General features: G+C 43.5%; 1 protein-coding gene across 9 annotated transcripts in view; it reads left to right on the top strand.

Moving 5' to 3' along the window:
- RTKN2 (rhotekin 2) overlaps nucleotides 1-13,751 on the top strand; it is a 219,915-nt gene that overhangs the window by 53,688 nt on the left and 152,476 nt on the right. For 7 of the 9 annotated variants that reach the window (XM_076339340.1, XM_076339333.1, XM_076339334.1 and 4 more), the window contains 4 exons: nucleotides 6,019-6,177; nucleotides 7,501-7,683; nucleotides 8,113-8,328; nucleotides 8,720-8,979. The gene's annotated coding sequence lies outside the window, so the exon portion shown is untranslated. Of the gene's footprint in view, nucleotides 1-6,018; nucleotides 6,178-6,949; nucleotides 7,051-7,500; nucleotides 7,684-8,112; nucleotides 8,329-8,719; nucleotides 8,980-13,751 lie in introns of all 9 variants that reach the window. The other 2 variants (XM_076339332.1, XM_076339336.1) reach the window with 2 other exon arrangements.

The raw sequence follows: 13,751 nt of genomic DNA, 5'->3' as shown, positions 1-13,751 counted from the left end.
TGAGCCGTGGGGAAACAAGGCTGTGACCTGTAGAGTTTCCATTGACTTCAGATTTGGCAACACTAAATTAAGTGGGTAATATGTTGTGACACAATAGGATGAAATCCTGGCCCTAGTAATGGCAGTAGATTTTCATATTGATTTTGAAGGTATTTTAGGATTTCAGCTGTAGAAATTGGTGGCAAACCCCATGATGAAATAATCTAGTTATTCCCTGTCAAACGGAGGTTCCTTGGTGACATGAATATTATAGAAAGTGCTTTTCAAATGGAAATTTATCCTGTTGCAAAGGAACATCTTGAGCTATTGACCCCGCAACGTAATACATGCATATAATATAGTTATTGCCTGTCTATTTAAAACTTCCTTGTAACAATGTGGGTGGATCTGGTTATGCTGTTCTCCGCCATAACAACAATTTCCCCAAAGCAATTTGTTGCCTGGCCTAAATTTTGCAAAAATATCTGGTCTTTTAAACCTTTGAGAAAGGGAGATATTTGCACCTGACATGTCTACAAGTAATGTAGATCGGGTTATTGATCAGTCCTGTATATGTTGTTTTCCAGTGGGAGGATGAGATGGAGAGGCCAATCCATTACTGCAGCTATCTACCACTGGAAAGCAATAGCACTAATGATACAGGTTTTCAATAGCTGATTTATATTATCTTGCAGTCAATAAAAACTCATGATTTTGTCACTGTATTGTTTAAAGCAATGCTCCCAAATGCTGGCACGCCTCAAATCTGACCCTCTGTAACACAGCAGCTGTGTTACAAGCAGGTGAAAGCTTAACAAAACCCCACCAGTCCTCCAGAGTATGGTCTGGACAAGCTCTTTCCTCGCTGGTCCTGTGAGCCCGGAGCTCATATGAGGCTCGTTCCAGTGAGTGATTCCTGTTAAGACTAGCTATGGCTCCACCAGCTGCTCCCCCGCACCATGCCACCCAGAGGGGAAGGATGAAGGAGTTACAGTACTTTCTCTGGGCAAATATTGCGCTTAAAATCTCAGTGACTGACTGCTAATTTGGTGGTGATTAACGAGAAATCCGTGTTGCTGGCTATAAATAAGAGGCAGTAACTGAATCCTGTCTTCCTCCTTCTAGTGATGTGAGTACTTTTGGCACCACACAGGGACTGCCCACTGAATCCAGCATGGTGCAGAGCTCCTGAGGGAGAGAGCGGCAGCAGCGAGGAGCTGCGTTTGCTGGAGAAAGCGTTTGACAAGCCACATGAGAGCCAGCCTGAGCAGTCAGTGGGCAGAGTCCCGTCCTCTCTTTCGGTTGTGTTTGAACATGAGAATGGTCACATCAGAGTGGACTGTCGTAGCAGGTCAGCTCAGCTAGGCTGGGGGCTTGCCTCGGGATGCACTGGCGGTTCCCAACAACATGTGCACGAGGGAAAGGCTGTGTGCAGAGCAGCCACGTGCTTAGAGAGGAGAGTGTAGATGTAGTGTGGAGGTTTGCATGTTCAGATGGGCTGACCTGCAGGGACGATGAATGTCTTTTTGGATTTGTACTCACCCTGTTTTCACGCAAACATTTCATGCAGATTTGTAACATGCGATAGCTGCCAAGCATCTTTTACACAGTCACAGTCTAGTGACTGAAGGATCCACTAATTAAGAAGCCCCTAATTAGGCTTTTAAATGATAAACTGTAATAGCTCTAGTGCAGCTGTTGTAAACTATGGAGTAAATTATACCCAGTTGAAAGAGGCTTTAATTACGTATTTATATAACAGACTTTAAGGACTTCGAAAGATAAAAGAATTTTTAGTATCTGCAATTAAAAAAAAAGCGAGTAACAATAGACCTCTTAAACCAATGAAAGCAAGGAAATTCAAAGTTAATCTGAAAAGCTGTGCTGGTACTTTCTTTTATGCTCATGGCATCATAATTTTTGGGGGGTTGTTTTTGTCCTTTTTTGTTTTCATAATGGATGAGATAACGAATTATTGTCAGCCAGGAGTTTATGTCCCCAGCTCTCGATTTCCTAGCTTTTATAGGTCTATGTACAGCATTAATGATACTTTGTCAAACTGTAGTTTCATTTTTGCAGAAATCCTAGCAAGAAGACCCTTATCAGCCAACTTTTCTCCTTGCATCCTGATTTACAGAATGGTTAGTTGTACAAATGCCTTTGTGAAGTCAACAGGAGCTCAAAAATTGGTTGTACTGGGCCCCTGAAGACCATGTTCGGGGCAAATCTAGCTTGTACATTGTTGGTTGTTTGGCAGCCGTTCACCATGCTGTGCTTACCAAGTGGAGAAAAGGTCTGGATGTATCTGGGACTATTCAGCTATTTGGAGATCGCACTCTGGGCTTCTTTTTTACAGGGCTCAGTCCACTCCACTGAAATCGAGGAGAGTTTAGCCCTTGCCCACATTTGGGGCTGGACCAGACTCCAGTCTGCCTACCCTTTAGACACCAGCACTGCCCGTCTCCTGCCAGCTCTGCCTGACATTGCCTCTCTTGGTAACCTCACCAGTTCTGCCTCCAAACTCGCATCTGCCCTCAGCTTCCCTCATTTACCCAGCCCTGTTTGCTGCCCTTCCTTGCCACCTCCGAGCACAGCTAACACTGATGCACTGCAGTGAACAAATGCCTCTTTATAGAGAAAAGGAAAGATGTCTCTGATGTGCCCTCCATTGCCTGATGGCTTTGCTCATCTGTTGCCAGTTCTTTTCGTTTCTTAGATTACTGCTCCTCAGGACAAGGGCTGTACCTTTTGTGCCTGCATGCTGTCACCACATAGAGGACACAGACACTAGGCTGTGATGTGCAGAGAGCTCAGTACCTTTAGCTGCTCTTAGGGACTGGCCTTCACAGCGGTAGGACTTAGCAGCCCATGACAGCCAAACAAGGTAGTGCTTTTTGCTTATTCCAGCCACATCCAAGTATTTTTATCTGGAAATGCCACAGCAAGGGAAATAAGGAATACAGTTCTCATAGTTAATTTTTATGGCTGATTAATTAGCCCAAAGAGTATTAAATTGTGCTAATGTAGTTTGCCTCTTCGATGCTGTCTTTTGACTTCAATGGAACTAAATACATGCTTAAAGTTAACTACATGCCTAAGTGCTGTGGTGAATCGGGGCCTAGGGCATTAATTAGAACTTGGCTCAGATTTACTTTCAAGGCTTTCCCCCCCCCCTTTTTTTTTTTTTTAACTCTTCAGCGCTCAGCAGTTTAATTGGTATGCAGATGTTCCCCTTTATTGCTGGCAGAGGCCTCTGTCACTGTTCTGAAGGTACTCAGACATCAAGGCTGGTACAGTGGGCAGGAAGAAAGCCCCCCTGAAGGCTTTCAAGCTTTGTGGGAAATAATGATGTATGAGACAGGGATTCCTTTGGAACCTGAAGGGAACATGACAGACAGAATAATATGGGAGGAAAACATTGTCTTCACAATTGAGACTGATGGTCTCATCTTGTCTCCTTGTTATTGTTACCAACCAAGACTGAGATGAGCTTTCTTATGAAGAACTTCATTTCGTGGCAGGTTCTATATGTTGGACACACTGCGCTCAGTGGTAGCTTTCCATCCAAGGTACAGATATTGACAGGCTCTGAGGAACCCTTTGGGGTCGTGTTTTAGCTTAAAACCTAAAATTCCTTCCAGCATTGAGATGCATTTTGTCAGGAATGACAGTTGCAATTTGATAATCTTTTACCACTTTGCCTGCCTTTCTCAAACAGCTAGCTGGAGGGGAGAAACCCAGAGCTGTTGGGCACAGGAGTGTCAGCTTTATGAATCAGCTTTTCTCGCACTTTATTAATTTCACTTTCCAGTGGTTAGTGCATGTTTGCAAGAGGCAATTGATTTGTACGGATCTGTGTAGGATGGAGCAAAGCTGGAACTAAAGGAGGAGTGCAAGTTGACAGCAATGCAATAGCTCTAATTGACAGATACCAAAGGCACTATTTAAAGCAACTTTTCTTCTGCTGTTTAGGTTAAAAATGGCCCTCAATTTGTCCTCCAATTGCCATGTTCAAAAAGGTGTTTTCATGTATATTCATTTCAAATGGATTAGCTGAAATATCAAGTGCTCATTTTCTATACTTGTATTTTCAAGTTAGATGATTCAAAATGCTGTTGTGCAAGGTATAGGAAGATGGCTGTTTCTTAACTCCTCCAGAGTAAAAGCTGTCTTTCAGGGGATGCTTTGCACATGGGAGATTTGTGTTAGTATTTTCTGGCACCCACAGTTTCATCAGAAATGCATTTCAGCTAATGGGAGGCAGAAGGACTAATACACATGCTGCATCTTGTGGGTGCAAAAATGCAAATAGAAATTACACCCACCATGGAAAGGGCTAGGAAAATGTACCTTCCTGGATGTGAGCAGGGCAGGTTAGGAAACATCATCTTCCTTTTACAATTGGCTGTTACTCTTTACATTTCTGAAGAACTGGGATCTTGCTGTTAATCTTACAAAAATAGATGCTGTGGTGAAGCCTCAGGCATGAATAAAATTGGATGTTAATCTTAAAGCAGATTTTTTACAGCTATGCACTCAGAGCCAGTGAATCCAAATGATTTTGGAAACTCTGTTTGTTACTTATTTAGATCAAAATACCGTGGGGAAAGAGGTCAGTGGCACAGGTACATATTGTAACATTTGGGGCTCCTTAAAGTTGAGCAGATAAGCGCAGCAAACATTAAACATCTCTGGCTTGACACAAATAATAGGCAAAGCTGAAAAAAGCCTGCTGACAAGAGGAGTGGGTGTTGGTGGGTGACTTGCTGCAGTTTTAGAGCTGTTAAGTGTAGGTTTTTTAGCATTTTCATTATTTAAAAGTGGAGTGGTAGTTTCTTCACTCCCTCTGAAAAGTTACTAATTTACTCTGAAATACAGGGTAACCCACAATGATTTAACAGATTTGTAATGTTCTTTAGAGTGATTTCAAGTAAGACACCCTCCTTCTCTCCAAGCTTCCCACTGTCTCAGCTCTGCCCTTACTCCTTTCTTTGTGTATATCTGCACTGAAATGCAAAGCAGGGGCTGTCCCACGTGTGACTTTCATCTGTCTAGCTCCAGTGTCAACAGGTTGGGCGGCTTTGACCGCTGGTGCTCATGCAGGTTTGCCTCGTTCCCGGTATTCAGAAACAGAGGCTGATTTAGCTACGTTCAGATGTTGGGAATGGCATCATAGTGTGGAGTGGTTCAAAAGCTGCTGCTCTGCAGGTACTGCTGCAAGCAGACAGGCCTTCCTTAGAGTAGCCCTGATGTGCAGAGGCTGCCTTTCGCCTAGTGCGTGGAAAGTGCCTAGTGGAGCATGGCTGAGGACCATGATTAAAGTCCCCAGGATGCTCCTGGAATACAAGCAATATTAAATAATCTGCACTCCTCTGTGACTGATTCAGAGAAGGCAGCTGAGTTGTGTTCCCAAGGGGCTGTCCAACGAGACAGGCAGCCGGCGGGGATGGGAGGTGGTCAGGGCATTTTCACCGGTTGTCAAGCTGAACAGGTCTCAGCTCTCTCATGCTCCAGCCCATTTGTGCCTACATATTGCTGTGCTGAATAACCATGCCTGTGGCAGGATGCTTAAGCCGGAGGCCCCTTGCATGAATAATATTTAAATTTGATGGAGCCTCGCTGAGAAGGAGCTGGCCTTGCATTTACTCAGAGAGGTCTCTGGTGGTTTGTGGTAAGGAATTGGGACCTGGGGCTGAAGCCACAACCTCCAGGACTTAACCACAGAATTTACACAATGGCCAAGGCTTGTCCATTTGCCTTCCCAGCTGAAGGTCTGTGTCACCGCACATCTGCTGCTTTTCTGTCTGCTCTTGTCATTGCTGTTTGAGGGAAGAATCTATTTTGTTCAATATAGCAATGTTGTCTAGCTTAGTTTAATTTTGTTAGCTGCTGCTGATTTGTTACTATTCAGTGCATCCATGGGTTTGTTTAGTATCAATAACCAAGGGTAGAAATACTTGAATGGAAAGCTAGATGGAAATGCTGAGACTCTGGAGGACTCCAGGGTTTCTTTTGATCTTCTTTGTTTCCCTGTTCTAGGAGGCCTGAAGAACACTTACCCATTTGTAACAGAAACTATTCACGACGCACGGGCCTGAAAGGTCACTGTCAGTTACTATTGCTTTTCTGGTGTCACTGGTATAGATCACGTCTTCTAGCAAACTTTAAGGAAGAAAGCTTTTGTTACAAGGAGAGACGGTAAGTTTGTGCACCCAACCTCTATTTGGAAGAGTATTTTGTTGTGAAACCTTTCTTCTTCCAGAGGCTTGAGCCAACTGCTTTTGATCTGGGAGCTTACAATGTGGGTAAGTGCGACCATATTAGTCTGGATAGATGTCACCCTCAGGGATTCGCACACATAACTCTCCTTGACTTGAACTGGAGAAGGGCCAGAGTTTGTTCACTTTCACTTTCTGTCACTGAGAAAAATTATTGCTGTTCTACAGAAGCTATAATTTCTTCCTTTCTTCCCAAGTAGATGATGACTAAAGAAGGCCTGAACTGAGTATAGATACTCTTATATTTACTTGAAATGAATGTAGCTCATAACTCTTATTTTAGCACCCATCTGGAACACTACTGTGAACAGATTTACAATGTCTGCCTGTTCCTTACCTTAGCATTCTGGCATTTATGCTCATTCTTGCACTGATATTTGGGAGTTTAATGAAGCCAAATGTCTGACAGGTGAGTAGGTAAAAAGTAGATACTTTCATATACAAACCTATTCCTTTTGTGTGCTCCATAATCTTTTAGTTCTTAAATCTTCTTTTAGTTCTTAAATATGGTTTTATTCTTCTGATACTAAGGGTCTCGGCACTGATTTTTCTTCTGGTATGTGTGTCATCAGCAGAGTTATTAGCTGCGTTCCAGTTGCGTGGTCCTTTGTTGCTGGACTGAAAAGATCTACTAACTTCAACCGTGTGTTTTTAGACTAGACACTTACAGAAAACCTTTACTGTGTTTATAGAAGAGCAGATTTAATCTGGAAGTCATTGAGGGAAACCAATAAAGAACTTCCTTGATGTGATTTTTGGAGTTACTCTGTGGAACTGAATTGCATGTTTTCAGGTATTGGACATAAGGGCACTTGAAAGCATAAAGAAGGTTAAGTGTAGATGATAATGAAAATGTTACCGGTATTTATAGGTCGGTCGATAATGTCAGTATATTAAAGTGATGTGAAATATCTCTTTGATTTCATGGACAGTGCCTTACTGTATATAGTTTACTGTTATAACACGGTCCTTGGTATACATTGATGATAAGTTTAACTTTTTATAAAGTTTGTTAGTAATCCAATTGCCTTGAAATGCCTTGTGAAAAGTATGTTTATTACAGAACACATACAGTTGCTATCTGCCTAGTGTTATCTCTGTTATAGAGACCTAAGCTAAGAAAACACATTTGGAAAAAACATGTGCAAAGCAGAGATGGTTGGGGGTTTTTTTTGTTAGACTTCCTGGAAACATTCATCAACAGTTGGAGATGTGGTCTTTCAACTATATTTTTTTCACCCAGATTATACGCAAATTGCAAGATTCTTCAAGTGTAAAGTCGTATGCCAGGAGTATGATATTAGCGTTTCTTTTAAGTAGAATAACTTTGGAATAAGTACCTTGTCCGGTGAATTGCCTTCCTTGTCATTCATCACTGCATATCATCTTTGTAGAACTGCAGTAACTGGAAGGAAGGAAAATACTGGTAAGTGTTTCTGTAATTGGAGCTGGGTTTGGCAGAGAGTTCTGTCTTTCTGGAAAAAAAAATGCTGGTTTTGGTTCTTTACTTTGCCATCTCCTTTTTGTGTTGTTGTGTATTGGAATAAAAGAATAAAGGTGAGCACTAGATGAGCTGTGAATTCCCTTTGGACCAGACTTTGGGAATCTCTGCTCTGACACACATTTCGGTGCTACTTTTTCTTGGGGGACATAATTCACAAAATATTAGAACATATTCTTCCAATAAGATTTTGCATAGTTTGATAAATGTTTGGATAAATTTCATACCGTCTTATCAAAGTAGACACAATAGTTCTTTCTTGAGGAACTGAGCTTAAATGAAACGCTCATTTATGTTGGTGGGATAATAATTAAAATGACAGATCCAAATCAGTGGTTTATTATTTTGTTGCAGGAGTAGGCTGAATCAAAGCCTCTGTCAACAATTAGAGCTGAAATACTGAATTAACATACCGAATAGTATCACATCAGGAGTATAGTCTTCTACTCGGGACAGTGTTGAGATGTACCTTGCTCATAGAAGCTCTGGAAACGTTGTGAGACTTGGACAAACACACCGCATTCTCGGACTGCAGGGATGTTGCTGCTCTCCGAGCACTGCACACTCTGAGTATGTTCTTGGCTGATGGAAATCTGCCCAGTATTGAGGGAGCTTGATGGTATGGGAGGCAGTCACAGCTGCTCTATTAGGATGGCTTAACACTTTCTTGTGGGCCAAGATACAGGCTCTGTTCTCTTTTGCACCTGCGAAACTGGTATAATATTAATTAGATTGTCATCAGGTTTCATTAGCGAAGCCCCATAAAACAAAAAAGGAATGGCTCTATAGTGATGCTAAAACTTGGTATGTTGTTTATATTAAGTGGGTGAGCAGAGATCAGTAGCCATGAAGACACTGCTTTTCCAGAAATATGAAATATTTATGTAAAATATCTAGGTAAAATCTGAACAGAAATTTGATTATTGCCTGCTAAAATGGTGACCTCTTCCCTTCTAAATAGGTTCAATTCTCTTCTTGATGAGACCCCTGCACCTTCACCCAGATTCCTCCCCGGGCAGCCACGGTGAATGGATCTGACCACCGAGGGAATCTGGCCCACTGAATTCCTTTTCTTTCTGTGCAGTTGAATGAAAAGTGTGTGTCTTTTGAAGAACAGTGACTGAAAGAAATATTGATGACTGCCAGGATATCTAGAGAAAAGGATAAGAAAATTACTCTACTACAACAGGGAAGACAAAGGAGCTTTGTTAACTCTTTCTTGTAGGTTGTATATATTAATAGTAACAACTAAAGTTTTGTATTTTTTCAGAGAAACACACAAGGCTTTGAATTGTATTGTTTTAATTGCAGCTAACTGAATGAATTAAGTGGAAAATCGCACACAGTACTTTGATTGTCTAACTCTCTATATGTGAAGCTTTGGGAACAGTTTGTTATTATAAAAGAACAGCACTAACAAGAACTCAGCCAACATGTAATTGCTAGGCTGAGGGGCAGTTTGGGGAAAACTGTTGTTTATTTATAAATTATTAAATAAAAGCACATAATATGTGGATCATCTCTCACTGCCTCCACACTTCATACATTACTCATCTTCCTAAATTTCATGTTCTTCAGGACATTGCTTCTTATAACTGGTGCAGGCATCAAAACCACCCACATCCAGGAAAGAAGATGCCCATGCATTTGTTACGATGGCAGCTTTGGTTATGGGACTCATCTAAAAGCATGAGCCTTCAGTTCAAGGAAAGGACTCCTGACCAGACTTTTAAAGGTTGTTTTATGTGCCTAAAATACACATGAGCACCTGGGACTTTGTTCAGGTAGCCTAAACTCTGGCCAGTGTTTCCTACTGACTAGGTACCTTTGGAGATTTACAGCCATCCAATACCCTAAACAGAAGGACTTAAGAGCAATTTAGGCATTAAATTTAGCAGGATTCTCAAAAAACATTGGTTATATAATTCCCATCAGTTTTAGTAAGAATGATTGTCCCTTATGCTTCTCTCTGCACACTTAGTGCCTTACTACCTTGGGAAACGCAGCCACTTCACAAGACACAGAGAGGAGGTGGATGGTGGTTGGACTCACCAAGAAGGTGGAACGGTACTTCATCCTCAATGTTTTTGGCTACCAAATATCTATTCCAGCTCTCCTGGGGGATGGAGCTGCTATTCTTTCCTTCAGCATAGATTAGTGGGCTTTTTTCTAGGAGAGCAGAAGTAACTATTATTGTTGGCCCAGCTCTTCACAGCTGTACACCGTTTCCTCTCATTTCCAGGCAAGAGCCAATAAACTGAAATTATTAGGGATTAGCGCTCCAAGGCTTTCTAGCTGTGTGGGAAGAGCATTCTCCCCTCCACCTTTCCCTTGGCAGCTGAGATGATTTCTGGGGACATGCACAGCCCAGGTTCCTTGCCTTGCTGCCCTTCTTGAGGAGCAGCAGTAGGTGCTGGTGGATGTGGCACTCGCGGTCAGGTACATAGGGCAACCAATAATAGTCTCTATTTCAGAGGACCCAGTTGCAAACCAGGTGTATTGACATGTAAGCAGGTCCTCACGTGCCCACGTAACAAGGGGGTGGGTAATGTTCTGGCCTTGCAAGAGAGATACGTGTCCTACAGACTGAGAGCCCCTTGGCGTTCTGCAGCGGAGGGCCTGGGGATGGAAAGATGTGCCATCACCTGGGTAGCTGGCACTGCTGGACACATCTTTGGACTCACTGTGCTGCTATATACAGATGACGTTCGTGCTGTACAAACAAATCACGCTATTAAACCACTTAAACAGTGTTTATGCAACTTTAAAATGGTGAAGGCTTAATTTTATGACTTCTTCTGCACGGTTGTTAAAAATTCTGTGTCCACACTGAAGTGATGTGAAGATTATATCGCTAATACTGGCTTACCAACCTAGCTGATGTGAGACTATGTTGCGCAGAAGGTGCTTGAGAGGCAGAACTGGGCAGAGTTTAGCTTTGCACAGCTCTTGCCAAGAGTTGCTTGGTATCCCTGTCACTGTTTTTTGAAGTCCAAAAATATTTTCCCCCAAATAACCTATTTTTCTGCAAGAGAACACAGCTGCATTTATGGAAGTTCTTGGCTTTTACAGTAAATCTGGTTTGTATAGTTTCCTCTCTATATGTATGTTGCCTGCATAATAACCAACAGTCATAATGAAAAGCACAGCTTTGTTACATGAGCTTTCAACAGTGGTTTTCAGTAATTTAGAAAATATTGGAGCTGCTTCCAACAAAGGAAAAAATCAAAACAAAGCAGCTTTGAAAATGTTGATATACTCGGGGAAATAAATCTTCATTTTTAACCCTGTTCTGTTATTCTCTCTATGATACTAAAACCCATATAAAGCACTGTTGATTTCAACCAGCTCAACAGGAGATAGTGTAGGGCTTCCATCCTGCTCTGCCCTGCATTGTGGGGGGTAAATCTTGGCTGTGGTCCCGTGCAACCTTTGGCTGGGTTTTATGGGACAGCCTCTATTCAATGCTACGTGCACTGCAAAAGCTGTCCTCGCTGCGAGAAGTAACTCACCTTCACTGCACCTCTTTTTCCAGCAGGACGTGGGAAAGTTGCTGGATTAAATTCTCCTCGATCACGAGACTTCTTGTATTAGAGGCACTCAAACTATACGGCCGTTCAAACCCCTGTTGAGTTCACAGTATTTAAAGATAAGAGCACAGTATCGCCAAGAAATGTGTCTTGTTGAGGCTCACGAACAAATTTATCAAAAGAAGGAATCTTATTTTTGCCTGCAGCGGGTAGAGGGTGCATCTCAAAGCAGCCCAAAGTTAAAGATAGATATAGCGTCTGGTTCAGATCACGATATGAAGAAAGATTCAAGTTAATTAGTATTTATTCTTAGTGTATAGTTATTCCTTTTGGCTTGAGCTAACAGGCAGGAGTTGGAGCCCCACAAGGTTGCTTCTCCTGGGATGAGAGATGAATGAGAGATGGTCTCGGTGCTGAAAATGTATTTAGGGATGGGAATGTCTCTAAGGAAGACTGGCCATTGCCCCTGGGCTCTGTCAGCTAGCAAGGAGGGTGCTCTGAGGGACGGCTCAGCGCAGGCAGGGAGGATCGGGTGTAGGCATGGACCGAGGCGTCCCAGAGGGCCATGGAGAAGGGGAGGTGTCCCAGGTCCCTCCTCGACCCAGTCCCCTCACACCTCCATGCCCACATGACCGCCGCCTGCTGCCTGTTGCCCTTTCTGTGTATTTTCTGCCGCAGGGAGCGGTTGCGCAAGGGCAAGCCGGCTGCTGGCCAGCTGCCAGCCTGTGGAGAAGGCGGCTTTGCAGAGCCCCTCCAAGACTTTCAATTCCCCTTTCTTGCCAGTGTTTTCTGCAATGCCACATGGGCTCTACCAGCAACACCACCACAGCTTGAGTGCAGCCATTTATCTTAAATGGAGCTGTTTTTTTTCCCGAGGTCTCCCCACTGCTCCTGCAGCTGGGAGGGGCCCACCTGCCGGAGACCTGGCTTGGGACCAGACCTTCACGTTTTTGCAGCTCCCATTTTTCATACATTTTTTTCGCTGTCGGTGTTCAGCTGGCGTTGAGATGTTCCTAGCAGGATCTCCTGTGTACTTGGGCAGAGTGCCCCTTTTCCAGTAACTGCACGGACTGTTTTATTCCCTCAGGCGCTTGCAGAGAAGTTAATTTCTATTTTGGGGGGAATTTTCTGGCTTTGCAGGTGCGCAGGTCCAGTGGCCCAGGGAAAGGCAGCCCCACGGTGGGCGGGCTCTGGGCCTCCTGCCCTGCAGCCATAGGGCAGCACCTCTCCTGCTCTGCAGCATGATTGGCGGGGTCCTCCCAGCAGGCGGGGCTGTTGGTATAAAAGGGCTGCGGATGTGGTACTCCTCTCCTGAGGGGCTGAGGAGATGGTGGTTGGTTTGTGGCTGCCTTTGGGCTGCTGTCAGGGCTCAGAGCATGGTGTGGATGCAGCCGTGGCCGGGCAGCCTTCGCCTCGAGGGTGCGGCTGCACAGGCACAGCTGGAGGCCAGGCAGTGTATGTAGATTTGTGACTCTCCCCTATGCTCCTTTCTGGAAACATTTGCTTTAAATTCTCAACAAAATCTAAGTTCAATTATCTTAATGTGCTTTTGGCTGTCCTCCTCCCCTGCCTGCGCTGTGGAGGAGCTGAGGAGGTGCTGGCCCCTCCTGGCCACCTCAGGCGGGCCGCTGAGATGAGGCTGAGTTTGAGGGCCTTACCAACATTTCTTTTTACAGGGACTTCACTGAGAAGATACTGGGTTGAATAGAGCTAAAATAGCATAAACTGTGTTTTTGAATGCAAGTTCACTTGCAGAGGGGTAGGAAAGGACTCCCAAACTTGCACATAAGCAAAACAGATGGTAATTCTGCTTCTGGAGAGACTACTGAGCAGTGAGCACCAGCCTCAGAGCATGGTGCTATGCCTTGCAAAACTTTGGTATTGCTAGCTCCTCAGCAGTCTGCAGCAGCCAAGCAGGAGCCTCAGTGGACAAGACTCATTGCTTTTAGCACATGAAAATCCTAAGTTTAAACCAGACCATGTATAGTAAATGCTAAGAGCACCCATTTCAGGGATTCTTGTGCCATTATAAAGAAACTACTAAAAAAAGAAAAGCAGGATTATGCTTTGTTGCTCACTTAATTATGGAAGTCTTGTTATGTCCTGCTGTGGTGGTGATAAAGGCCTATTACCAAGGCTAAATCCAAATTAGATCAGGTGTTTTCCATGTCATTGTAGTCTTCTGTGTCAGCTGTTTTAGCAGTGCAGCAAAACATTTGGGACAAGCAGCCCATGAGAATTTGCCCATGTAGGTATGTAGATCCTCTGTTGACTTTGGCCACAACTTACTGTCAGCATGGCATCCTTATACTGCTCTTATGTATGTGAAGGTGTGGACAGATGGCCTTGGAGATTATTAAGCTGATTTAAAACTGGCTTTGTTTCCTCTCTTCCTGCTCCCTTCCCCGCTCTTTAATTAAATGACTGAAATGTGTGTTCAATAAATGCCTACAAATTGCCTCT

This window comes from Aptenodytes patagonicus, chromosome 5, assembly GCF_965638725.1.
Source record: "Aptenodytes patagonicus chromosome 5, bAptPat1.pri.cur, whole genome shotgun sequence".
Classification (NCBI taxonomy): Eukaryota; Metazoa; Chordata; class Aves; order Sphenisciformes; family Spheniscidae; genus Aptenodytes; species Aptenodytes patagonicus.
Note: the sequence above shows the minus strand (reverse complement) of the source record. Positions and strands in the feature narration are given on the sequence as shown.